Source organism: Cavia porcellus, unplaced genomic scaffold (assembly GCF_034190915.1).
Source record: "Cavia porcellus strain 051 isolate PalLab524CR breed Dunkin Hartley unplaced genomic scaffold, mCavPor4.1 scaffold_25, whole genome shotgun sequence".
In the NCBI taxonomy this organism is placed as follows: Eukaryota; Metazoa; Chordata; class Mammalia; order Rodentia; family Caviidae; genus Cavia; species Cavia porcellus.
Window position 1 is genome coordinate 33,417,035 of NW_026947508.1, and position 25,375 is coordinate 33,442,409.

The 25,375-nt window shown below is 38.6% G+C and overlaps 1 long non-coding RNA gene across 2 annotated transcripts in view; it reads right to left on the reverse strand.

The window, feature by feature from the left end:
• The window catches only part of LOC134473024 (uncharacterized), a 38,212-nt gene that overhangs the window by 11,226 nt on the left and 1,611 nt on the right, over nucleotides 1-25,375 (reverse strand). Inside the window, exon 1 of one of the 2 annotated variants that reach the window (XR_010043111.1) lies at nucleotides 20,990-21,194. The exons of the other annotated variant lie outside the window; for it this stretch is intronic. This is a non-coding gene — a long non-coding RNA (uncharacterized LOC134473024). Of the gene's footprint in view, nucleotides 1-20,989; nucleotides 21,195-25,375 lie in introns of those variants that run through there. 2 annotated transcript variants of the gene reach the window in all.

Below are 25,375 nucleotides of genomic sequence, written 5' to 3' on the forward strand. Positions count from 1 at the left end.
TTTTGCTGTCAACAGACTATTGCTTGTTATTTTCTTAGGTATGAAATATTAAAATAAAATCTTATACTCTTTTGTAGTTTCATCTGAGGCATTGGAACACTTCCATAGAACACAGCCAAACTTCATGTGCTGTGTAATTTTTAAAACTTTCCTATTTCCAGGGAAAAAAATGTGAAAGCTGACTTAGTGTGTCCAAGTCTGAACTTAACCACTTGTGGTCTCCTCCGCATATGCATTAAGCTTTAGAACTTGGTATTGTGACTGCTCCAATGAGATGAAATTTATTTTCTTTAATTTCATTTACTAATGATTCTTGTGATACAAATGAAGAATGGGGGTTTAAGATACCAGATCAGTCCAACAAGTGAACTTTCCAACTTCTCAGACTGTTTGGAAAAAGCCCACACATTCAGAAGACAAAGTCACCCAAGACAGATAGTGAATGACTGTCAGCCCAGCACACTGAGGCTGAGGCCCAGGATGGACAGGACAGAAACTGGGCAGTTGAACAACACAATGAGACCCAGTCTCAGAGTCAGAGAAATACAAAGAACTGGTGACGTAGCTCAGTGTGAGCTTCCTCGATTTAAGCCCCAACACACACACACACACACACGCACATGCACATGCACACACACACACACACACACACACACACACACATAGTGATAAGAACATCCAGAGTCCTTATTTACAATAAAATTGCACACTACAGAATCCTTATTTACTTCTTTTACCACAAACACACTTTCCCAAATGTGTGAGAGGCACACTGCAGCTCTTGGGCTGCCATACACAAAAACGAACTTACAAACTAATGACAGCATGGCTTTACTCTCTCACAGCTTTGGAAGAAGTCTCAAACTCACCCCCTTTCCACAGTGACCAACTCAGAAAACATCCAGGACCATGTCAGCTTTTGGTTCAAATTGCCCTGAGACATTAAAACACTGGATTCAATCGTGACATTGTTTTTGAGAATGGCTCTTTAAACCATAGACCATGGCTACCCAATATCTATTTAAAAAATGTAGATATGAGAAGGATGCTTTAGGAATATTTAACAAGAGAGTAGCATAAATTATTCCTCATTCATTTTGGATAAAAGCAAGAGAAACAGTACCCTAACAAAGATTTTGATAAATCTGGTGTGTGTGTGTGTGTGTGTGTGTGTGTGTGTGTGTGTGTATACATATCTACAAGAGAGCAGTCTTGACCAGATATTTACTGATTTCAAAATCTATTCACAGGAATTTTACATCCACTATGTAAGTTCTATTTTTTTGTCCTTTCCTCTTGCCTTCAAAAGAGTTACTGATTTCCAAGTTGAAGACAGCTACATGTATGTGTATCATAGCTTTTGATTTTACTGCTCTGGTGTCATCTAATTGTTAGGTTAGCTTCAAGACTATTTCTAATACTTGTTTGTAAGATTATGAAAGTTAACTGGTTACAGCAAAATGGCTCCTCATCTCTGCTACCTGCTGCTCAGGTAGAAAATGCTAAAGACGAGTTCTCATGAAGAGAGAATTGCATCTTTCTCCTCCAGGAGGCTAAGAGCCATGACACTTCCCATCCCAGAGACTGATTTGCACATCCCCTGTATCCTGGGACTGCAGTCCTGTCTGGATGGGCAGAGCCCTGAGCAGTGTGTCTGTGTTGCAGACACACGTTTTCCAAGGGATCCTTGCACTCACTGCTGCACACAGCATAAATTGTAGCTCTATTGTTTTCTTCCCCATTCAGAGGACATTTTAGAACAGATTTTGGATTGTTTATTTTTGTTTGGGACCTGGAATAGAACTCACATCTGCATGCTCACAAGGCAGACACTTACGACACTGTGCAAAACACCCAACAAAGAGGATATTTTATACCACTAGGCACACAAGGGAAACCTCCCATCATGCACTTCACTCCTTCTGCACCACTGCACCCACCAGGGAATTTGCATTTTGTCTCCAGGGTGGACCTTCCCAAGCAAGTCTCAGATAAAATCTGACACTAACTTGGCCTTGCCTGATCAGGACTCTTCAGTTCAGTTTCTCAAAATGAGGCGCCCTCTTCAGCCCCTGGGGCTGCTACTCTTCTGTATCACTGGTAAGGACACAGGGGGATAAGGAGGAACATGAAGTGAGGGAGAGTTTCAGGGATGCTCTGCTGCCTGGCTGAATTCTGTACATAACTGAGATGTGCATCCATGACTTGAAGCATGGATGTGTGAGTTTAGATCAGCAAGTGAAGAAAATCCCCAAAGGACTCAGGAGGTGTCCTCTCATGAAGACTGCCATAAAGAAAGATAGGGCTGCTCAGATGAGTTCTAGAGGGAATCATGTGACTAGATATCCTGTCAATTATCTCAAAATTTAAAAATTTTCTTTTTAAATTAATTACAAATATAATGTAGCTCAATACTTACAAGAAAACAAAAGCTAGGTAAATGACTCATGGTGTTTGTATGTGATTTGCCCTTTTTCTTCATCATTTTAGGATCCACTGGAGATGTTGTGATGACCCAGACCCCACTCTCTCTGTCCATCGCCCCTGGAGAGCCGGCCTCTATCTCCTGCAGGTCCAGCCAGAGCCTCCTCTCTAGTAATGGAAATACCTATTTGCATTGGGTTGTGCACAAGCCAGGCCAGGCTCCACATGGTGTGATTTACCTGGTTTCATACCGGTATTCTGGTATCTCAGACAGATTCAGTGGCAGTGGGTCAGGGACAGATTTTGTCCTCAAAATTAGCAAGGTGGAGGCTGAGGACGCTGGAGTTTATTACTGTGTGCAAAGTACACATGAACCTCGCACAGTGCTACAGCCCCGAACACAAACCTCCCTGCCTGGGGAGGCCCAGCTGCCCTCCTGCACTGCTGTCTGGGGAGCAGCACATCACAGACTGCTCTGTGTGAGAGGAAGAGGCTGAAGAATCAGAACAACAAGTTGTAACTGAGGTCTCTGCCCTGCCCAGAGAATGAGGAAGACAACACAACAGCCAGGATCTGTGTTCTGGTGAGGAAGCTGACTCAGAGAGAGAATGGAGCTGAACTCCAGAGCTTCTTTAGTGCCTTAAAACTTCTGTTGTTTTATGAAACTGAAAAAAAAATGCAAACCAAATGAACCATGAATTTAGCTAAAATGACCAACAAGCTAGAAATAGCCTCCACAGTTGGAAATTTCTCTTGCAATTTCTCACATCATGCTAATCCAGTGGAAAACGGTCACCATGGACCATCCTTTCAGCCAAGCTGGTACTCCTATGATGCTGCGCCCATTTCCAGAGGGCAGCATTAAAGGTATCACTTCTGGTATTGCAATGTTGGGCTTTGTGTGACTCCACAGATCATCGGAAGTGGTGCCTCATGCAGGGCTCTTGGTCTTACTGACTCCATGGTGAGTAAAAGTCCTGGCCTAAAGAAACCTCAGTCATGTCATGTCTGTCTAGTCAATGTAGCACAGCAAAGGTGAGCATTCAAATTGTGATTCTGCCTCGAGGTACCTGAGGATGACCTCAGAGAAGTTGGGTCTATCCTTATTTGGTGATATCCAGGATTACAGCTACCTATGAAGGAGACAAACAAATGCTCAGAAAATTTCTCACAGCAATTAGTAGCAATTTTCCTTGCTTTTTATGGGCAATCTTTGGCTCTGTTCTCCATCACAAGCACATATGCAGCTTTAGTTTCCACAAGGATCATTTGTAAAAAGATTTTTATTGGAAAAAAAGACATGCAGACCTGACATTTTCAGAATTAAGGCAGGTGCCTCTCACCTCCCCTCATCCTCATGAGACATGCTTGATAAATCTCAATAGGCTCCATTTCTTCCATTTGTGATAATCCTCCAGGACCACTACTATCCTCAAAGTTAAATGTTTTTTTGTGTGTGTGTGTGGTGTTCTTGTTTGTGGTTTTTTGTTGTTGTTTTGTTTTGTTTTGGTACTGGGAATTGAACTCATGACCTCGTGTTTGCCAGGCACACATTTGTGCCTCTGCACTAAAACCCCAGGTCAAAGTTAAATGTAAGATAATAGAAATGAAGAGTCTGATAATAGGAACAATTGATATCTCTTTGCTATTTTTGGCCTTTCAGACATCATTGAAAGTGAACATTAAAAAGTTATCTAATCCCATTATCTAAGGCAGCATGTGCTTACTTTTCCAGACCTTGCACCAGCTGTTTCAAAAGGTGGGAAGGCTCTGGTCATGGTTTAAAGGCAGAACAAGTAAGTTTTCTGACATCCTGGACATGAACCGAGGCAGAACAAGCAAATCATAGACTGCCTTATATTTGGAAAGGATCCATCACAGAATTTACAAGAAGCCTCCTTCAATGGGAAGGCAGAAAAAGCAACACTGGGTAACAAGGGGAACTAAGGACTTGCAGGGGAGCATATTTCCAGTGGTGAGATGGCCCCAGGCCTCCACTCAACCCTTGTATATGTGAGATGCTAGATCTCTGGGAAGTGATCTGAACTAGAAGATGCAAATATAGGGATAGAGGTGAGGTCACCAGGAAATGATGGTAAGTAGATGAGGACAGACTGGGACCTAAAAGGCAGCCCAATTCTCAGAAGTCAGGACACAAGGAGAAACCTACAATGGAGGCTGTGGAGTAGGAGTAACTTGTAGGAAGGAGAGAGAGAGAGGAGAAAACAGACAGAGACAAAGACAGAAGCAGAGAGACAGAGTGAGACAGAGAGGGGGACACATAGGAAGGGTGAGAAATTGAGATCCTAGAGCCAAGACAATGCTTTAAGAATCTCTTTTCCTTTCACAAATGTAAAATTGAAGTGTTGAATGAGCATCAAAATGACCGTTAGGGCGGGTTGTTAAAAACCTTCTAACCACTGTGTTTCTTAGAAGAGCACAGCTCTTTCCAGGCAGGGCAAGATTTCAAACATTACTTTTAAAACAGACAGCCCCTTGCTGACACCTGTTGGTCAGTCCTGTGAAGCACAAGTTCCAAGTAAAAAACATTCCCCTTCCAAGTTGCGTCCAATTGTTTTTCTCCCATACTGTTGCTCTGGTAAGTAGAAAAGCCAAAAGGACACACAAGATTCAGAGGCAGATTTACTAACACTTACAGGCAAAAACAAGAAACCAGTACTTCTATCAAGTCAGCCACGAAGCCGCAGGGAAAGAGGTCTTTATCGGGTTACCCTGAGGAAGTACAGAGATAGAGCACTTTGCTGTCTGTGATTGGTTCTTACAATATGCATCACAGTGACCTGCCCTTTTTAAGAAACAGAAGTAACAGGAACTGTAGCAGGATCAGGGCAAGGGACAGAAACTCAAGGTAAAGAGCTTGCGTGGGGGCTGTTTCTGCTCCTCTGCAATCTGCTTTAACAAGTGCAGATCTCTTGGCAGTATCTCAGAGCACTGAAGCTGTGAAGCATCGGATGCTTCGCCTATGCTGGTATTTCCATAGAATATGATGTGCAGGGTCACATTGTAGTTGTACAAATATTAATGAGAGCCAGTATAAATACAATAGATCCCCCATTAACACTTTTTCTCGCCCATAATCTGAGTTTTTCCCCAGGCAATTGGAAGACTTTTAAGATAACTTTTATAGCGCAATGGCTACGTGTTATGCAAGGTTAAAAAAAAATCTACGCAGGAAAATGCACAAGGGCCGGGGACACCACTCAATGCACCTCTTGTATGAGGCAGGTCCAAGGTCATGAATTTAATGCAGGTACCCCCCCCAAATAAACAAAACAAACACTTGTTCAAATACTATAGGGTACCAATATAAACATCCACAGATCTTTCCCAGGAAAGTGGAAGCTTTTTACTTTACAAAGAAATGGACACATGCTGCCCTTTACTCCTCATTCTCATGCACAGAAAATTCTTAGGGAGATATTTTCTCAGATTTCATCTTGCAAACATACTGAAATATTTTATTCACTATCCTGTTATCCAGTTTAATGACCAAGAAGAGACTGAATGTCTCACAGCACTGAACCTCTGGACTATTTGATGAGTCGTGAGTACCATTATTCCTATTTAACCTGTTGGAAACAGCCTCTGAGGAACATGCCAAACCATTTGCTTTCTTCATCGAGCTCATTCCCAGTGCTTTCCCATTATCTGAATGGCACCTCTGACCTACCTCATCCTCAGAAAATTAGGGCAACCACACCAGATCTCTGCTGCCTGTGCTCTGACATTATAGGCCTGAAATTCTGCTGTCAGAATATTCTGACGACTACGTACAACTACTGACAAAACACACATGTGCACATATACACACACACCTACAATCAGATGAGTCCTCAGATACTACAAAGCCACAGTGTACAATAGCTAATGATCAATCATTTGCTCATAACTAGAGTTACTAAACAAACCTAGATGCTGAAGTTAAAAACATCAACAGTTTACTTTATCTAAAACATTGCTCTTTTGTATGAAATCTGATTCTTTCATACTGAAGTTGTTGTTATACTAATTTTGGCATTTTTTATTCTTCTATCAAGATTCTAGGCAGCTTTGCTAAGGAACATTGACATCCCTGATTAAATTTTGCATTAAAACAAATGCTGCATGACTGACACACTAATCTGGATCAAGAGCACAAAGGGCAGAGATCATTGAACAGAGCTCATAAAGAGGAGCCTGGAAGGTGATGGGCGGCACGTTGTCACTGTTGCAGTACTCATCCTGGGGGAGGAAGCACTCTAGCCTGAAATCACAGAGTGAAAGCTGGCAACCCAGAGACCTTTGCAGAGACACAGATGCTATAGACTGCACATCCTGGTGAGTGGTATGGATTTGGTCATTTGTGAGAGACTGGTCATTTTCAAGAGAGGCCAACTGAGCTTCAAACTCAGAAAAACCACTGTCTCCTCTCCTGGCTTTCAGTTAAGTTCAAGACCACAGAAGTGACACTGACTGCTGTAGGCTGAAAAAATCTGGTGTCACCCTCATGAATGGAAAGTGCCCTGAACGTCAATGGCAATAAAGTTGAGGCTCACTGAGATTATGCACTACCTCACCATAAAGCAAATTCTGGCTTGTTGGGATAAATCAGCATGGACCTAGATTCTGTCTACACATTTTCTCTACCAGTGATAGCAGAGATGCAACTTGGGGAGGAGAGTTTCCTTCTCTCTCTCTCTCATTATTTGTTTTGCTTTTTATGCTTGACCTTTTCTTTATATGAATGTAAACATGGTTTCCGGTTTTCTGGTGATTGTGTTTCTGTTCTGTTCTTTCTTTAATTTCTTCTTTTCCTTTCCTTCCCAGACTGACATTGCCTAATGGTCACTGAAAACGCTGTGGGCCAGTGTAAAGTGACCAGAGGATGGGCCAACAAGGCAACAACTACTCAACTCATAAATTGAAGAGGTAGGATCTTACAACACAACTGAAAACACAAAAGCGGTCTACACCTGGAAGACACTTTCAGTAGTCATTTCCTAAAGGTTCTAAATAACAGCAATCAGGATATCCACCATAGGCAATTCAGAAGCATCAACTCAAGAATTAAACTAAGAAAAAGAAAATTAGAAAATGAGAAGGCAATTCCACAAGTGCAACTCCAGACAATCAGTGAAACAAAGGCAAGACAAGGGGGAATGGAGGTGGGACCACTCAAAAGCCAGCTACCGTGACTGTCTGAAATGATCACATCAAAATAAATTAACAAGGATCTAGATCAAACTAAATCAGAAATGATTTGATAGAAAACAAACAGATAGTGGCCATAATGGAAAACACCCCTAGGTACTGTACACCAGATACAGATTAATAAATAGAGGAACTTAGGAAAATGAGAGAAACCATGAAGACCAACATAGATACATAATGGAATTCATACAAGAGACTCAGGGAGATATCCAAAATATTGAAACTTTCACTGAATGTATAAACAGCAGAATAAACCAATGTGAGAACAGAATGTCAAATACCAAACACATGTTTTTGGTTAATAATTATGAAAAGAAAGATTTCCTAAAAATAGAAAGGAATGATAAGATGTCCATCCAGAAGGTGCTATATCATGTGAAGAAGTATAACATAAGAATGGTTAGAGATGATGAAAATAGCAGGAGATAGCACAAATAACAAAAAAAGACTGATCAGAGGCACCATGGCAGAAAACTTCTCACCAAGATAAAAGAATCTGACACACCTATAAGTTAGTCAAATAGAACTCTATCTATGACTAGAAAACCCACAGCAAGGCATAAGACGGTCAAGATTCAAGAAATGCAATTCAAAAACACAACATTAAAAGCTCTTAGAAAAAAGAAACAAATTACATACAGAGGAAATCCTATCATAAGCACAATTGACTTCTCAACATAAACCCTCAGGTCAAGGAGATCCTGGAGTGAAAGGTGTCAAGTGCCTTGCTCCAAAAGATCTTAAATCCAAACTGATATCTGTTGCAAACCTATCTTTCAAAATCAATGGGAACATAAAATATTTCCATGACAAAGAACTGATAAAATACATGAACACAAAATTAGGACTTCAAAATTTTCCAAAGGACACTTTAGAAACAGAAAAAAAAGTATAACTCCACGAAATCCACAAAATTAAGCTGTCAGGCAGAGCAAGTGGTAAAGCTCAAGGGATAAAAAGAGAGCCTATTTTAGGAAAATAACATGGTAAGGACAAGTCAATATACACCTGTTATGATGATCAATGGGCCTTCTATTCAGTTCATCAGTCAAAGGAAACACATCGATACAATGGATCATGAAGTAAGAAACAACAGTGCACTGCACAGAAGAAATGCAATGAATTCCAAAATCAACTCATAGACCAAGAGTCAAAGGATGGCAACCAATAATCCATGTGATAGGAACCTGAACAAAACAGGCTCAGCTATTGTGTCTGCAGACAAAGTTGATTTCAAGCCAAGAAGAATTGAGAGAGAGAAAAAAGGTCCCTACATCCTTGGAAATGGAACAATTCAACAGGAAAGCATAATCAGCACAAAATATACACAACAAACAACATCATAGTCAACTATATGCAACAAATCTTAACAAACCTGAAAAAGCACATAAGCACTAATATGGTTACTTTGAAGATCTCAATCATCCATTGACACAAATAGACAGGTCAGCTAGACAAACAGCCAACAAATAAGTATTAGAACTGAACCAAATTTTGAAAAAGTGAATGTAGTGGATATATACTAGGTGTCCCACCTTACAGCATCACTTTCTTTTCAGCTTCTCTAAAATAGAAAGCATACTTCTCATAATCAAACTTGTGTATATGTAAACAACTTGAAATATTCCATGCAAATTACCAGATCACATAGCAGTGAAATTGAAAATCAATGACAAAAGAAACCAAAACAGGAAATTTTAAGATCATCACTCCCAGTGGTTAAGTCCCTGCACAGCTTCCAGCCACACTAGACTTGGCTCTGAAGGTTTCAGGCCTGGGTGGGCCATGGCCAGCAACCTTTGTTCAATCTGGGAAACTGGGGCTCATGAGGTGAGATCCAGCACATCAGCACGGGCCCAGCTAGAGTTTAAGATTTTCACTCCAGGGCTGGGGAATTAGTTCAGCAGCATAAGCATCTGCCTTGCAAGTGTGTGGTCGTGAGTTTGATCCCTGGTACCGATAAAAATGAAAAAGACAAAAAAAAAGATTATAATTCCCAGTGGATAGGTGGCCACCCAGCGTCCAGCCACACTAGACTAGGCTTGGGAGGTTTTGTGGTCAGTCTAGACCACACCCAGTGAATTTGGTCCATCAAGGGAGCTGAGGGCATATGAAATGAGTTATAGTGCATCAGTGCTTGCCTGGGGAGAGCTTCAGGCTGTAGCCCACAGTTGTTAGAGTCTGCCCAGCTTTCTGAAACACAGGAGGTGGCACAGGAGGTCTTGTGAGTCTGAATAGACAATGCACAGCAAACTCCATTCAGTCCCAGGAACCAAGGGCATAGGAGAAAATTTCCAACAGCTTTGGAACATCACTTAAAACACAGAAATATAGGAAAATGACAAGAAGAATTACCAAAATAATCTCAAAACCCTGGTCCATCCCAAGAAAGCCTAAGAGTCATGCACCTAGAAGAAAATACATGTAATATACTTGAAATACCTGAAATAATAGCAACTGAAATACAGAAGTAACTCCAAAAAGGATTAAATGAATGCAAATTAGAAATAATCTCCCAAGTAAAAGAAGAAATGTTAAAAGTAATGAAAGAAATGCCAAACATATTTGAAGAAGACACAGTTAAAAATTAGAGGAACAAAGCAAAAATAAAGAAACCCTAGATAAAGAATATAAGACATAAAGAGAATAAATGAAGCAGATTCAAAGAGATATACAGGAAATAAAAAATACCATTGAAAGTTGCCCAAACGACCTCAACAATATTGAAGATAGAATTTCAGACCTTGAAGGCAAGAATGCAGCTAGTGCACAGGAAAGGAAAGGTCTTTTAAAAATAAGAAGGAACCAGGAAATAACAATACAACAACTGCAAGATGATGCAAAAAAGAACAACATAAGATTGATAGGGACAAATGAAAAAGAAAGGGACAATACAAATGATATCAAGAGGCCAATTACAGGACTGAAGCTGAAAATTTATAAACATGAGAATGGAAACTGACATTCAGATTAGTGAAGTATAAAGAATTTCAAATATCCATAACCAAAATAAAACTACAAGCAGACATATAATAATCACCATTCTAGAACTCCAACATAAGAATAGAAAATTAAAAGCTGTTAGAGAAAAATGACAGATCACCTATAAAGGAAAACCTATCAGGATTACAGCACACTTCTCAACACAAACAATGAAGTCAAGAAGAACATGGCGCAAGGTATTGCACATCTTGAAGGAAAATGATTTCCAACCTAGACTAATGTACCCTGCAAAACTGTCTTTCAAAATGGATGGAGAAATAAGATACTTCCATGACAATGAACAGCTGAAGAACTTCATGATCACCAAGCCAATCCTGCAAAGAATACTGAAAGACAGTTTAGATGCACTTAGAAAAAATCAACTAAGCAAAGCAGACAATTACACAGAATGAAAAGGTAAAGATTCAAAAGCAGAAATATAACATGTCAACAATAAACCAATATATAACAGTTGTAACCATTAATATAAATGGTCTCAATGCACCAATTAAAAGAAACAGACTGGCAGAATCGATCAAGAAACAATATCCAACCATATGCTGTCTACCAGAAACCCATCTAATCCAAAAGGAAACTCATAAACTGAAAGTCAAAGGATGGGAAACAATACTTCACGCAACAGGAACCCCCCCCAAAAAGCAGGGGTAGCTATTATGTTTTCAGACAATGTGAACTTCAAACCAAGAATTATTTGAAGAGATAAGAAGGTCACTACATACGAATTAGTGGAAAATTTCAAGAAGAAGAGATAACAATCTCAAATGTATAGGCACCAAATTCCAGAACCCAAGCTATACAAAGCAAGCATTAATAAAAATGAAAAATCAAGTAAACAATAACACAATTATAACAAGAGACCTTAATGCACCATTGACACCAAGGGATAGATCAACTAGACAGAAAATCAGCAAAGAATAACAGAACTGATTCACAGCTGTGAAAAAATGGACTTGATATACGTATACAGAGTGGTCCATCCAACAACAACATATGCAGAGTGGTCCATCCAACAACATCAGAATATGCATTCTTCAGCAGTACATGTGACATTCTCTAAAGTATACCATACACTAGGCTGCGCTTGGCAGGATTCAGGCCTGCCCAGGACACGCCCAATGACATTCTCCCAAACTGGGAAACTCAGCTGGTGGCTAGGGTAAGTCCACATGCCACCATGAGCCCCAGGAGACATTAAGATCATCTCTTCTGAAGCTCAAGGGCCCATTAAGAGCCCAGGAACACTAGACTAGCCTTGGGAGGCTATATTACACCACAGTGACCTTCTTCAATTACAGGATTTGAGAGCAAGTGAAGTGAGTTCCAAGGCATTGATCTTTGCCCAGGGAGAGCTTTTAGCTCATCATCAACAGTGGTTAGGTCCCTGCCCAGCTACCTGGAGCACTGAAGGTGGCATAGGAGGGCCTGAGAGCCTAAGTGGACCAGGCTCAGCAACCTCCATTCAGAACCAGGAGCCTAAGGCAAAAGAGACAATTTCCAGCACATCAACAGGAAGCCTTGGAACAATACTTGAAAAACAGAAATATAGGAAAATGACAAAGCAGAAGACCAAAATGCAATCTCAAACCTCCAGCCCATCCCAAGAAACCTTAGGACTTATGTAAATAGAATAAAATATATACCATACAACTGAAATAAGAGCAAGTGAAATAAAGAAGCAACTCCAGGAAGCTTTAAAGCAATTAAAACTAGAAATAATCTCCCAGGTAAAGAAGAAATGATAAAAAAAGAGAGAGATGTTGAACATATTTAAAGAAGACACAGTTAAAAAATTGGAAGAACCAAACAAAAAGGTAGAATCCCTGGATGAACAATATTAAAAAAAAACACAATACATAAAGCAGATGCAAAGACATATACAGGAAATCAAAAATTCCTCTGAAAGTGGTAAAAGCCATCTCAATGAAAGTGAAGATAGAATTTCAGACCTCGAAGACAAGATTGCAGCTAGTGAATAGGAAAAGAAAGATCTTTTTAAAATAACAAGGAATCAGGAAATAACAATTCAACAGCTGGAAGATAACACAAAGAAAAACAACATAAGATTGACAGGGATAAATGAAAAGGAACAGGACAACATAAAGGACGTCAAGAGGATATTTAGAGAAGTAATAGCTGAAAATTTCTCAAACATGACAATGGAGACTGACATCAGGATCAGTGAAGCTTGTAGAACTCCAAATATTCATAACCAAAATAAAACTACATGCAGACATATAATAATCACTATCCCAGAATCCCAGTATAAGAATACAATATTAAAAGCTGTCAAAGAGAAAAGACAGATCACCGATAAAGAAAACCTATCAGAATCACAACACACTTCTCAACGCAAATGATGAAGTCAAGAAGAGCTGGGGGTATTTCAGATCCTAAAGAAAATGATTTCCAACCCAGCGTGATGTACCCTGAAAAACTGTCCTTCAAAATGGATGGAGAAATAAGACACTTCCATGACAAAGAACAGCTGAAGAACTTCATGATCATCAAGCCAATCCTGCAATGAAAACTAAAACACAATTTAGATACACTTAGAAAAAAAACCACTAAGCAAAACAGACAATTAAACAGAATGGAAAGGTTAAGATTTAACAGCAGAAAAATAACATGTCAATAATAAACCAACATATAACAGTTATAACCATTAATGTAAATGGTCTCAATGCACCAATTAAAAGAAACAGACTGGCAGAATGGATCAAGAAACAACATAAAAACCATATGCTATCTACAAGAAACCCATGTAACCCAAAAGGATGCTCACAAACTGAAAGTCAATGGATGGAAAACAATACTATATGCAACAGAAACCCAAAAACAAGTGGGGGTAGCTATTCTGTTTGCATACAATGTCAACTTCAAACCAATAATGATCAGAAGAGATAAAGAAGGTTGTTACATCCTGGTTAGGGGTAAACTTCAAGAGGATGAGATAACAACCTTAAATATATATGCATCAAATTCCAGAGCACCCAGTTATATAAAGCAAGTATTAACAGAAATGAAAAACCAAATTAGCAGTAACACAATTATAACAAGAGAACTTAACACACCATTGACACCAAAGGACAGATCAACCAGACAACATCAACAAAGAAATAACAGAACTGAATCACATATGTGAAAAAAATGGATTTGATAGATATATACAGAGAGTTCCATCAAACAACATCAGAATAAACATTCTTCTATTAACCCACAGAACATATTTAAGTAAATACAAGAATTGAAATTATTCCATGCATGTTTTCAGATCATAGTACCATGAAACTACAAATTAATAATAAAGAAACTGCAGAAGCTCCACAAACCATGGAAATTGAATAATACACTTTTGAACAATCAGTGGACCACAGGGCAAATTAAAGAAGAAATTTAACAGTACCTACAAAGAAATGAAAATACAAACACAATTTACCAGAATCTTTAGGATGCAATGAAAGCAGTCCTCAGAGGAAAACTTATTGCACTGAGTTCCCGTATTAGGAAACATAATGAACCCAAATAAACACCTTGGTGCTACACCTCAAACATCTAGAAAAAGAAGAGCAAGTCAAGCCCAAAGCCAAGAGAAGGCAGGAAATTATAAAACTCAGATCAGAAGTTAATGCAATAGAGACTAAGAAAACAATCCAAAGAATCAATGAATCAAATAGTTGGTTCCTTGAATGAATAAGTAGAATTAATAAGCCCCTAGCAAAACATTAACAAAAGAAAAGAAAAGTTCAAATACATGCAACAAGGAATGAATAAGGTAAAATCACTACAGACTCTGTGGAAATCAAGAAGATCATCAATACCAATTTCAAAAACCTCTACTCTCATAGGTCCGATAACACAGAAGAAATGGACAGATTTCTAGAAACACATAAACTACTATATCTGGCTCAAGAAGATGCAAAATTGCTGAATAACCCATTTTCTACTAATGAAATTGAAAATGTAATTAAGTCCTTACCTACAAAAAACAGTCCAAGCCCAGATGGGTTTACTGTGGAATTCTACAAGAAATACAAACAAAATGTAATGCCAACACTCCTCAAACTCTTCAGTGAAATCAAAAGGGAAGCAATTTTTCCCAAGTCATTCCTGGAAGGAAATATTTCTCTAGTACCAAAAACTGAGAAAGACCCTACTATAAAAGAGTACTACAGTCCAATATCCTTAATGAATATAGATGCAAAATTTCTCAGTAAAATATTGGCAAACAAGATACAGCAAATCATCAAGAAGATTATATGACATGACCAAGTGGGATTCATACCAGGTATGCAGGGATGGTTCAACATACATAAATCTGTGTATATAATCCACCATATCAATAGTGCCAAAAAGTAAGAATCACATGTTCGTTTCTATAGATGCAGAAAAAGCTTTTGAAGGTCCAACACTCATTCATGATAAGAATCTTACAGCAAAATGAAATAGGTGCTCTTTACCTCAATATGATAAAGGTCATCTACTACAAACCAACAACCAGCATCATTATAAATGGCCAAATACTGAAAGCTTTTACCTTAAAATCAGATACAAGGCAATAATATCCCTTATCACTGCTCCTATTCAACACATTACTAGAGATACTACACAGAGAAATTAGACGAGAGAAATAACAGAAATAAAGATAGGAAAAGAGGAAGCTAAATTATCATTATTTGCAGATGATATGATACTCTACATGGAAGAACCCTAAAACTCCTTTGAAGGACTCCTAGATATAGTAAATAAATTCAGCAATGTAGCTGGAAACAAAGTCAATACTCAAAAATCAATAGCATTCCTATACACTGACAACAAAATCACTGAGAGAGAAATAAGTGAAGCCACAACCTTCACAGTAGCATCCAAAAAATGAAATGTCTAGGAATTAATCTCATGACAGAAGTAAAAGATCTATACAGGGAAGATTAGGATCCCTTGAAAAAGAAATTGAAGAGGATCTCAGAAAGTGGAAAGACATCCCTTGGTCATGGGTAGGAAGAATAAATATTGTGAAAATGGCATTCTCTCAAAACTTGTATACAGATTAAGTGCAATCCTAATGAAAATACCATCAACATACCTCATAAATCTAGAGAAATCACTCCTAAAATTCATCTGGAACCTTAAGAGACCTAGAATAGCAAAGACAATTCGAAGCAGCAAAGGCAAGGCAGGAGGCATCAAAATCCCTGACTTGAAGTTATACTACAAAGCTATAGTAATAAAATCAACATGGTACGGGAATAAAAACAGATCTGAAAATCAATGTAAAAGGTTAGAAGATACAAACACAACTGCAAACACACTCTATCACCTTATCTTTGATAAAGGGGCCAAACATGTTCACTGTAAGAAAGACAATCTCTTTAATAAATAGTGCTGGCAAAACTGGTTTTCCATATGCCAAAAACTAAGACTAGACCCATGCCTATCACCATGTACGAAACTAAAATCTAAATGGACCAAAGATCTGAAAATTAAAACAGAAACACTATATCTGTTGGAAGACAAAGTAGGTAAAAAATCTTGAAGATATATCGTTAGGTAGAGAATTCAAGAAGAGGAATCAAATGGTATGGGAAATACTTCCCAGAATCAATAACTAGTATCACGTCTTATTAAAAAGTTCTACATATCAAAAGAAATCTACAGCATAGTGAAAAGAAAACCCATAAACTGGGAAGAAATCGTAGTGAACTGTCCCTCAGACAAAGGACTTTTGTCTAAAACATATAAAGAATTAAAACAATCAAACCCATGAAATTCAAAAACCCAGTCCAAAAAATGGGCATCTGAGATGAATACACAGTTTTCAGATGAAGAAATACAAATGGCAAATACATACAGGAAAAAATAGTCATCATCATTAGTCCTTAGAGAAATTCAAATTAAAACCACACTGAGATTTCATCTCATTCCAGAAAGAATGGCCAGGGTCAAGAAAACTACCAAAAAATGCTGGAGAGGCTGTGGGGAAAAAGGAATTCTGCAATGTTGGTGGGAGGGCAGACTGGTGAAACCATGGTAGGGGTCAGTCTCGACATTCCTCAAAAATTAGGAATCGGAAGTCCCATTTAACCTAACTATTCCACTTCTAGGTATATTCCCAGGGAAATGAAACTATCATATCACAGTGATATATATTCTGCCATGTTTATAGCAGCATAGTTTGTAATAGCCAGATCTTGGAAGTGTCCATCAACTGAGGAATGGATAAAAAAGTTGTGGTTATTTTTATATTATAAAGTACTACTCAGCTATAAAGAATGATAACATTAAGATATTTATAAATAAATGGACGCAACTTGAGACCATACTCATAAGTGAAATAAATCAAACTCACATGTATAAATACTGTATGGTCTTCCTAGTGTAAGAAATAGTAAGAGTGCATAAGATTTTATGGTTATCATGATTCCCCATTACATTGCTTTGAAGTCTTATAACGTTTTCATTGGTTAGTTGAAACAGTTTTATTCTGTTTTGTTTGATTTTACTATCTGTGATTGTATGAACAGCTATTTTGAAGAAAACAAAACTTTATGATATCCACTGATGAGTTAATATCATCTTGCTTGGAAGTCCTATCATGCTTTTGTTTTTCTGTTTCCATTGGTACTATTATGTTGCATCTTACTGGATTTTAAATATGCGTGATAATATAAACTAATTTTTTTGGACAATGAGACAATATAGTAGCCGTTGTTCATTCTCTATTACTTGGTTCTGCATGCCCTGTAATACTTTCATTCTCTTTAATGGTTTTAAACTATTTTGTTATGTTTGATACTATTGTATGTGAAGGTGTGCTCAACTATTTCAAAGAAAGAGACATAATGGTACTACTGTTAATATCATGTTGTCTAGTGGTGAAGTACAGTGTTGCTTACATTGTTCTGTTCTGTTTTGTCTTAGTATCTTTTTAAAAATTTTAAAAAGAAACCAAAACAGCTGGTCCATGGATATAGCTCAGTATATAAGGACCTTCCTGGCAAATACAAGACTCTGAGTTTGGCTACAGGTAGAAAAAAAAAGAAACCACAAGAAGTTCAGGGGCCGGGGATTTAACTCAGCGGCATAAGCACCTGCCTTGCAAGCAGGCAGTCGTGAGTTTGATCCCTGGTACCGATAAAAAGGCAAAAAGGCAAAAAAATGTTCATAAACACATGGAAATTAAATGACACCAAGCTGAATACCCAGTGAGTCAAAGATGGAATTTAAAAAGAAATTAGACAGCTTCTACAATTAAATGATAATGGCAATACAACATACCAGAATTTATGAGACACAGTGAAAACAGTCCTAAGAGGAAAATTTATAGCACTGAAAACCCACATCAGGAAAACAGAGTAAGCTCACAGAGAAAACATAATGCTGAACATCTAGCTTAAGGAAAAACAAGAGCGTGTCAGATTTAAGATCACATGAAGTAAGAAACTTTCAGTCAGAACAGAAATTAATGCAATGGAGACTAAGAAAACAATGCAAAGAATCAATGAATGCAAAAATTGGCTCTTTGAAATATTAAACAGGGTGGAAAAATCCATAGCCAGAGTAATCAAAAGAAAGAAGGAAAAGTCTCAAATCCATGCAATTAGGAAGGAAAATGGTGAAGTGGCAACTGATCTCCCAGAATACATACCTCTTTCAACAGCTTACATGCCAGTAAAATGGAAAATGGAGTAGAAATACACAGATTTCTTGATATAGCAATTACCAAAGCTGAATCAACAAGATATGAATATTAAATAAATCAATTTCAGTTGATGAAATTGAAGATGTAATTAAAGACCTACAAGTAAATAAATCTGAAAGCCCATATGGTTCACACTGAATTGTATAAAAAAATTAGAGAGGACCTAATGCCACTGTTTCTCAAACTCTTTAATGTTCTTTTCAGGTAGATATTACCAGAAACTCTTCTCTTTGCAGTTTGCTGTTGGTTATCTCTAACAGCAGAAGTTTCTAGCCCAACTGATCTACAACATTTATGATAAAAACAGGAATATAGAACAAGTAACTCAATAAGATGCCTAAAAAGGATGTAACTCCTAAAAATCTATCTGGCAGTCAATAAAGTGGAGAAAGTGTCCAGGAAGCAACTCAGAAACCAAATGGTCAAATGTTTGGAGAAATCAAAGAAGAAAATGCATACCATGTTCAGTGAGCTCAAACAGGATGTAAACAAGCTGAACATTTTAATTAATAAGACATTTGGCAGCCTTCAAGAAGACACAGACAGCTGACTGAATGCCACAAGACAATTCAGAATATGAATTAATGACCTAGGAAATAATTGATGGTTGTAAAAATGAAGAAAGCACAGTTCCTGGAAATGAAAAGCACAGCTGAGCACCGTGCCAGAATACATGACCAATTAGAAGAGAAAGTACCAGAACTTCAGGACAGGAAGGGTGTAGTAGATATCTCAGGGATTCTTCTTGTAACAAAAGAAATGATGAAAAATCGATCTTAGAGTTCATCAATGACTCTAAAGACACAACCTGAGCAGTACAGAAGTCAATAAAAGACTGAAGAAACAAAGGAAAGTTCTAAACATTTTTCCCCAAAATTATTGCAGAAAATTTTCAAATCTAGACACTGAAATGAACATCCAGATAATGAGGCATTTAAAACCCCAAGGAGATACGTTCACAAAGGAATCTCTCCACAACACATTATAGAAAAAATCAAAGAAAATCAGAACAAAGAAAGAATACTAAAAACCCCTAGAGAGAAATACCAAGTAACTTCAAAAGATAAACCTATCAGAACAACAGCAGATTTCTTAAAATAAATTTTAAAGCCAGGAGAGGCTAGAGGAGTTATCAAGTTCAAAAGCATTTCAATGCACATTATAATATCCTACCAAAATATATTTCCATGTTTAGGAAAAAATACAGAAGTTCCATGACAAGGAGTCATTAAGGGAATTCATGACCAGCAAACCAGCAACACAAGAAATTAAAAATAAATCAAAAGGGAAAAAATAAATGGATTAGTGACACAAAAAGAAACAATGATGGGCAATAGTTGGCATCATTCAGTGATAACTCACAATGTAAATAGTTTATAGATAATACTTTAAGAACAAAAGACCACAAGGTCAGAAATTGTCGATATTCAAAATTTGAGCCAGGTGTTGGAGCAACTGCCTATAAAACAGCATTTGAGAGGCTGAGGCAGTAGGGTCACTGCAAGTTCTAAGTCATCCTAGACCACAAAATGAGTTCCAGGCCAACCTGAACTGCACAGCAAAATCTTATATCAACAAAGACCAAAAAATTCATAATTCAAGTATTAATGAAAACAGTAAAAAATACACATAGCAACATGCTCCAACCAGAATTGGGAGTTGGAAAAACTAATTCAAGCAATGAATTTTTAAAAATGTGTAAACAACTAGAATTTTCATTTTGAGTGCTAAAATTTTTGGATGGAGGTGGCAGTTACCATAATGTGCGCCCCCAGAAAATTCCAAAAGAAATTTGTTCTGCACAGTTTAACTTTGTAAAATAGTTTTCCGTTTTATTAAGAAAAGCAAGACAATTGTAGATAAGTCTTCTGATCTTTTTAGAGTAGAACTGCCTGACTTACTTTAAATGGCATTTAGGATGTCAGGTGTTTGTCTTTTATTACAAGAAATTCAAAATTTTTCCTTTGATCCAAATAAGTGGATGAAAATACTCAAAGTGTTATTGAGTTATCCTCAGCAAGTATACTCACTTGCTGAGTGAAGGATTTGATGACACCCATATTTCTTCACTGTGAAGCTAATAATCTGCCTACTGAGGGACCATGGTGAGAGATAAGACTTTACAAATCTTTGTTGGTCGTGGGCATGGAGTCCAGAGCCTCCAGTAAGCTTAGGTAAATGTACTCACCCTGACTGACAGCCTCAGTGTTTTCCAATATTTTTCAAAATAATCTTCTTAATTTCTCCAAGTAGCCCCAAAACCCAAATGGAATTATAGGAATGTGCCAGTCTACCCAGCTGGCTTTAGGCTTTTATATAGACAATAAAAGTTGGTGTAATTCTCAGGGTCTGCAAAGCAAAGGAATTAACACAGGACACATAATTTACAGCAATATTTTATCATATGCACCCAAAGTTTCAAATGAAAAACTATGCAGGAGATCCATCCACACACTAGACATGCATAGAACCCAGCTAAGGGCTGGGTCTCACAGCAATGCTCTCCACCTGTCCAGTTATATACCTAGAGCCCATGACAGAGTCCACTCATATCCAGCTAATGCTTAGAGGACATGACAATACATCATACAAGTCTGCATCAAGGATCTGCACTCAGTAGCCCAAAGATCAGTGGTGGAAACCAGAAAGACTTACCCAGAAGGGTGAAGGACCAATGCCAGCAGATGTGGGCCTCTGCACTGGAGCCAGGAAGCCACACTGAGGGGAAAGACCCAGTTCCCTTGAAAAGAACCACAGCTGTCCTCAGTGACAGGGAGGACAGGAGCTCCTCTAACAATGAGGACAAGTGAGTTCGTATCAGGAAATCCAGTGTGAAAACCTTCACCAGGAGAAAAACAGCATTTTCCCCTTTAGTTCTGCTTTGATGTTGTTGGTAATAATCCTCAGTTAGGTGTGCCGCACCCAGAGCCATGCAACTCAGTTCAGCTGGAAGTTTCAAGTGGTTCATTCCTGAGTCCAGCACAAGTGCACTCTCTCACATGGTGTGGACTGAGGTGCTGGGCTGTGTCTTTTCCCTATCATTGACAAGGTCACACTGATTGTATTTGGCCTTCAAACAAGGAAAAGACTATGTGCAGAAAGGCTGCACCTTCCTCATATTGAGAAAAGGCGAAGAACCATATGGGAGAGAGGATGGGAAGGGATTCCAAGTGGCCACAGGAAGGTATCACATGCTATAAATGTGTGTTCTTTATCATCACTGGAGTGATAGTTTCCAGATATTTCAAACAATTTCTGTCTTACAGTCACCACACACTATCCTCAATCTTCTCTACCATGTTATCTTGAAAATAAAAACTACACAGACACACAGACACACACACACACACACACACACACACACACACACAAACACACACACGCACACACTCAAAATCTGACTGTCCCAATCTGCCTATTGCTGCTTTGCTTGCCATAACAGAACAGCAATCAGCCAAGAGAATGGTGAGGAATCATCTTGTGCACCACACAGGTCATCGCCAAGGTAATCATCAGTGAGGGAAGGTTCCCCTTAGCTTATTCTAGGTTTGGAAATCACAGGTGTATATTTACCCCTGTATTTCAGGTACAGGACAGATCTGGCACCTCGTATATTTTGCAGGTTCCCTGAAGCACTTTTTGCTTAGGCTTACCTCATCACAAACAGATCTCAACTGCACATGCGCATGGACAAAAGATGCAGGCTAAGAAACATGAATTTTCCCCTCCCAGAGAGTGATCTGCACATATCTCTGTATCCTGGGGACCACAGTCCTGTCTGGAATGGGCACGGCCCTAAACACTGTGTCCCTTATGGAGACACAGGTTTTCCAAGAATTCCTTGTACCCACTGCTGCACACAGCATGGACTGTAGCTCTATTGTTTTCCTCCAAATACAGAAGAGATTTTATACCACTGGGCTCACATGAGAAGCCTCCCCCCATGCTCTTCACTCTTTCTGCACCACTGCACCCACCAGGGAATTTTCATTTTGCCCCAGGGAGGACATTCCCTGGCAAGTCTCACATAAAATCTGGCTCTAGCTTTGCCTTACCTGATTAGGATGCTTCAGTCCCAGTTCTCATAATGAGGCTCCCTCTTCAGCTCCTGGGGCTGCTACTGCTCTGGATCATTGGTAAGGACACCAGGAGATGAGGAGGGGCATGGAGAGAGGGGGTGAGTTTTGGGGTTCATCTGCTGCCTGGCTAAGTTCAGTACATACATGAGATGCACATCCCTGACTTGAAGCATGGGAGTGTGAGTTTAGATCAGTGAGGGAAGGAAATTCCTGAAGGACTGAGGACCAGGCCTCTCATGAAGATTGCCTCAAAGAAAGAGAGGGGTGCACAGATGAATTCTAGAGGGAACCTTGTGATTAAAAACCTTGGATACAATCTCAAATTTGAAAATTTTCCACTGCACTTTAAAATAAAGATACTAACTTCACTTGATAATGAGAAAACAGAAATCTATCAAAATGGCTCGTAATGTTCCTTCCTGATATTTCACTTCTCCTTCATCATTTTAGGATCCACAGGAGATGTTGTCATGACCCAGACCCCACTCTCTGTGTCTGTGGCCCTGGAGAGCTAACCTCCATCTCCTGCAGGTTCAATCAGAGCCTCCTACATAGTGATGGAAACACCTATTTGAATTGGGTGGTGCACAAGCCAGGCCAGGCTCCAAGGTGTATAATTTTTTTGTTTTCCAAAAAGTTATCCTGGACCCCAGACAGGTTCAGTGGCAGTGGGTCAGGAACAGATTTCACACTGAATATCAGCAGGGTGGAGGCTGAGGATGATGGGGTTTATTATTGTATGCAAGATTTATATATTCATCCCACAGTGCTAGAGCACCAAACACAAAGCTCCCTGCCTGGGGAGACCCACAGCACAGGCTGCTCTGCATGAGAGGAAGAGACTGAAGAATCAGAACAATAAGTTGCAGCTGAGGCCTCTGCCCAGGTCTGAGAGTGAGGAAAACAGCAGAGCAGCCAAAACCTGTGCTCTGCTGAGGCCTCTGACACAGAGAGAAGGCTGAAACTCTCTTCCAGGGGTTCCTTTGAGCCCTCAAATTTCTGGGTATTTTTTTTAAAGAAAATGGATAAAGCCAAACAAGACACACAATAAATTTAGCCTAAAATGACTATTAAATTGTAGTGTCTCATGATTTATAATCGATATTGCACCTTCTTTATGCCACATGATAATCCAATGGGTATATGGTGACCATGCTTCTCTCAGCCTGTCTGCAGCTCCTGGAGAGCTTCCTGCATCTCAGAATAGCAAAGTTGAGGGCTGGCAATAGTGAGCTCCTGAGACTCCATGGATCATCGAGAAGTGATGCTTCTTGAAGGGATCCTAGTCTTACTGACTCCATGGTGATTAAAGATCCTGGCTAAAAGAAACTTTAGTCCTGTGACATCTCTCTCATCAATGTAGCAAGGCAAAGGTGAGCATCTAAATTGTGACTCTGCCTCATCACATATTGGGGTTGACATGAGAGAAGTTGAATGATCCTTATTTTGTCGCCATCCTTTCCTGCTTCCTGGTATCCCCTCCGCCTGGGTAGCACTTACACTCTCCTATACACCGGGTCATCAAGCCAGGATCAAGAAAATAAGTATGTGATTTAATAGGTAGAACATTAAACACTTTGTGGAATGTTTTTAGGTCTAAGCTTGTATTGTCATATGTTATGTTTATTAATGTGCACTTGCTGTACTTCTATGTACAGTGTGGGTAGTTGGCATTATGTACATAACACATTTTAATTATTTTTAATTCCTCTTGCAACCTTTATCTTCTCTTCCCTGTCTCTCTAGTTTCCCTATCAATTTGCAGAGCATTTAGCAGCTTATTTTGTATTATCTGTCTTATTTTGCTATTTAATCTATTAATACTTTGGATTTCACATCTAAGAGAAACAATGGGATATGTACGGTTGTGTGTTGATATATTTCATCTAACATAAGGGTCTCAAGCTGCATTCATTTTCGTACAAATGACTCATTCATTTTTATGGCTCGGGAGTACTCCACTGTGTAAGTACACTTCTTTATATCCATTCATCTGTCCATAGTTATGAGCTGCATCCAATATTGAGTGCTTATAAGTTGTGCTGCTCTGAACATGGCTGTGAATGAATCATTGTAATTAGATGTCCTGAACCCTTTGTGGAAAATAACTAGAACCAGAAGAGTGGAGTCAAGCTGAATTTCTATTTTTAGGTTTTTGCAGGCTCTGCATATAGAGATCCATGCTGGTTGTACTAGTTTCCATCTCTACCAACCAAACAGAAGAGTGTATTTTTCCCCACAGCCTCACCAATATTTCGTGTTATTTGATTTCTATAGGATGGCCATTTTTCCTGTGAGAAAATGTAACCTCACTGTTGTTTTAATTTGCATTTTTCTCAGAGCTGGTAATACTGAAAATTTCTTTATATATTTACCATTTATTCTTCTTCTTCTAATAACTTATTGTTCTTCTTCTAAAAACTTATTATTCTTTTTCTAAAAACTCTCTGGCCCTTTCATTTACCCATTTTTGATTGACTCTTATTTAGGAGGTCTGTTTATTTTAGAGTTCTTTACATGTTGTCAGTATTAATCTCCTTCCTAATGAGCATGGGGCAAAGAATTCTCCTCGTTCTACATTTTGTTTTTTCACTCTTTCAGCTGCATCTTTAACTACACAGAAGCATTTTAATTTAATATAATTTAATTTGTTGTTTCTTGTTATTTCTGGTACACTGGGGTTCTGTTCAAAAAGGCTTTATTTATTCTTATGCCCTCAAAATTTTATCTATATTATTATCTACCTGAAGATTAAGTGCTTCTGTATTAAAGTCCAGGCTTTTGATTCATATTTATTATATTTTACTGTATGATGAGAAATACAGGTTTAGGCTGAATATTCTCACTGTGTAGCCAGTTTTCCTAATGCTATCTGTTAAACAGGCTGTCTTTCCACCAAGCACAGATATTTGAGGAAGCTCTGTACATTTAATCTGTCCAATTATTGAAAACAGGCTCACAC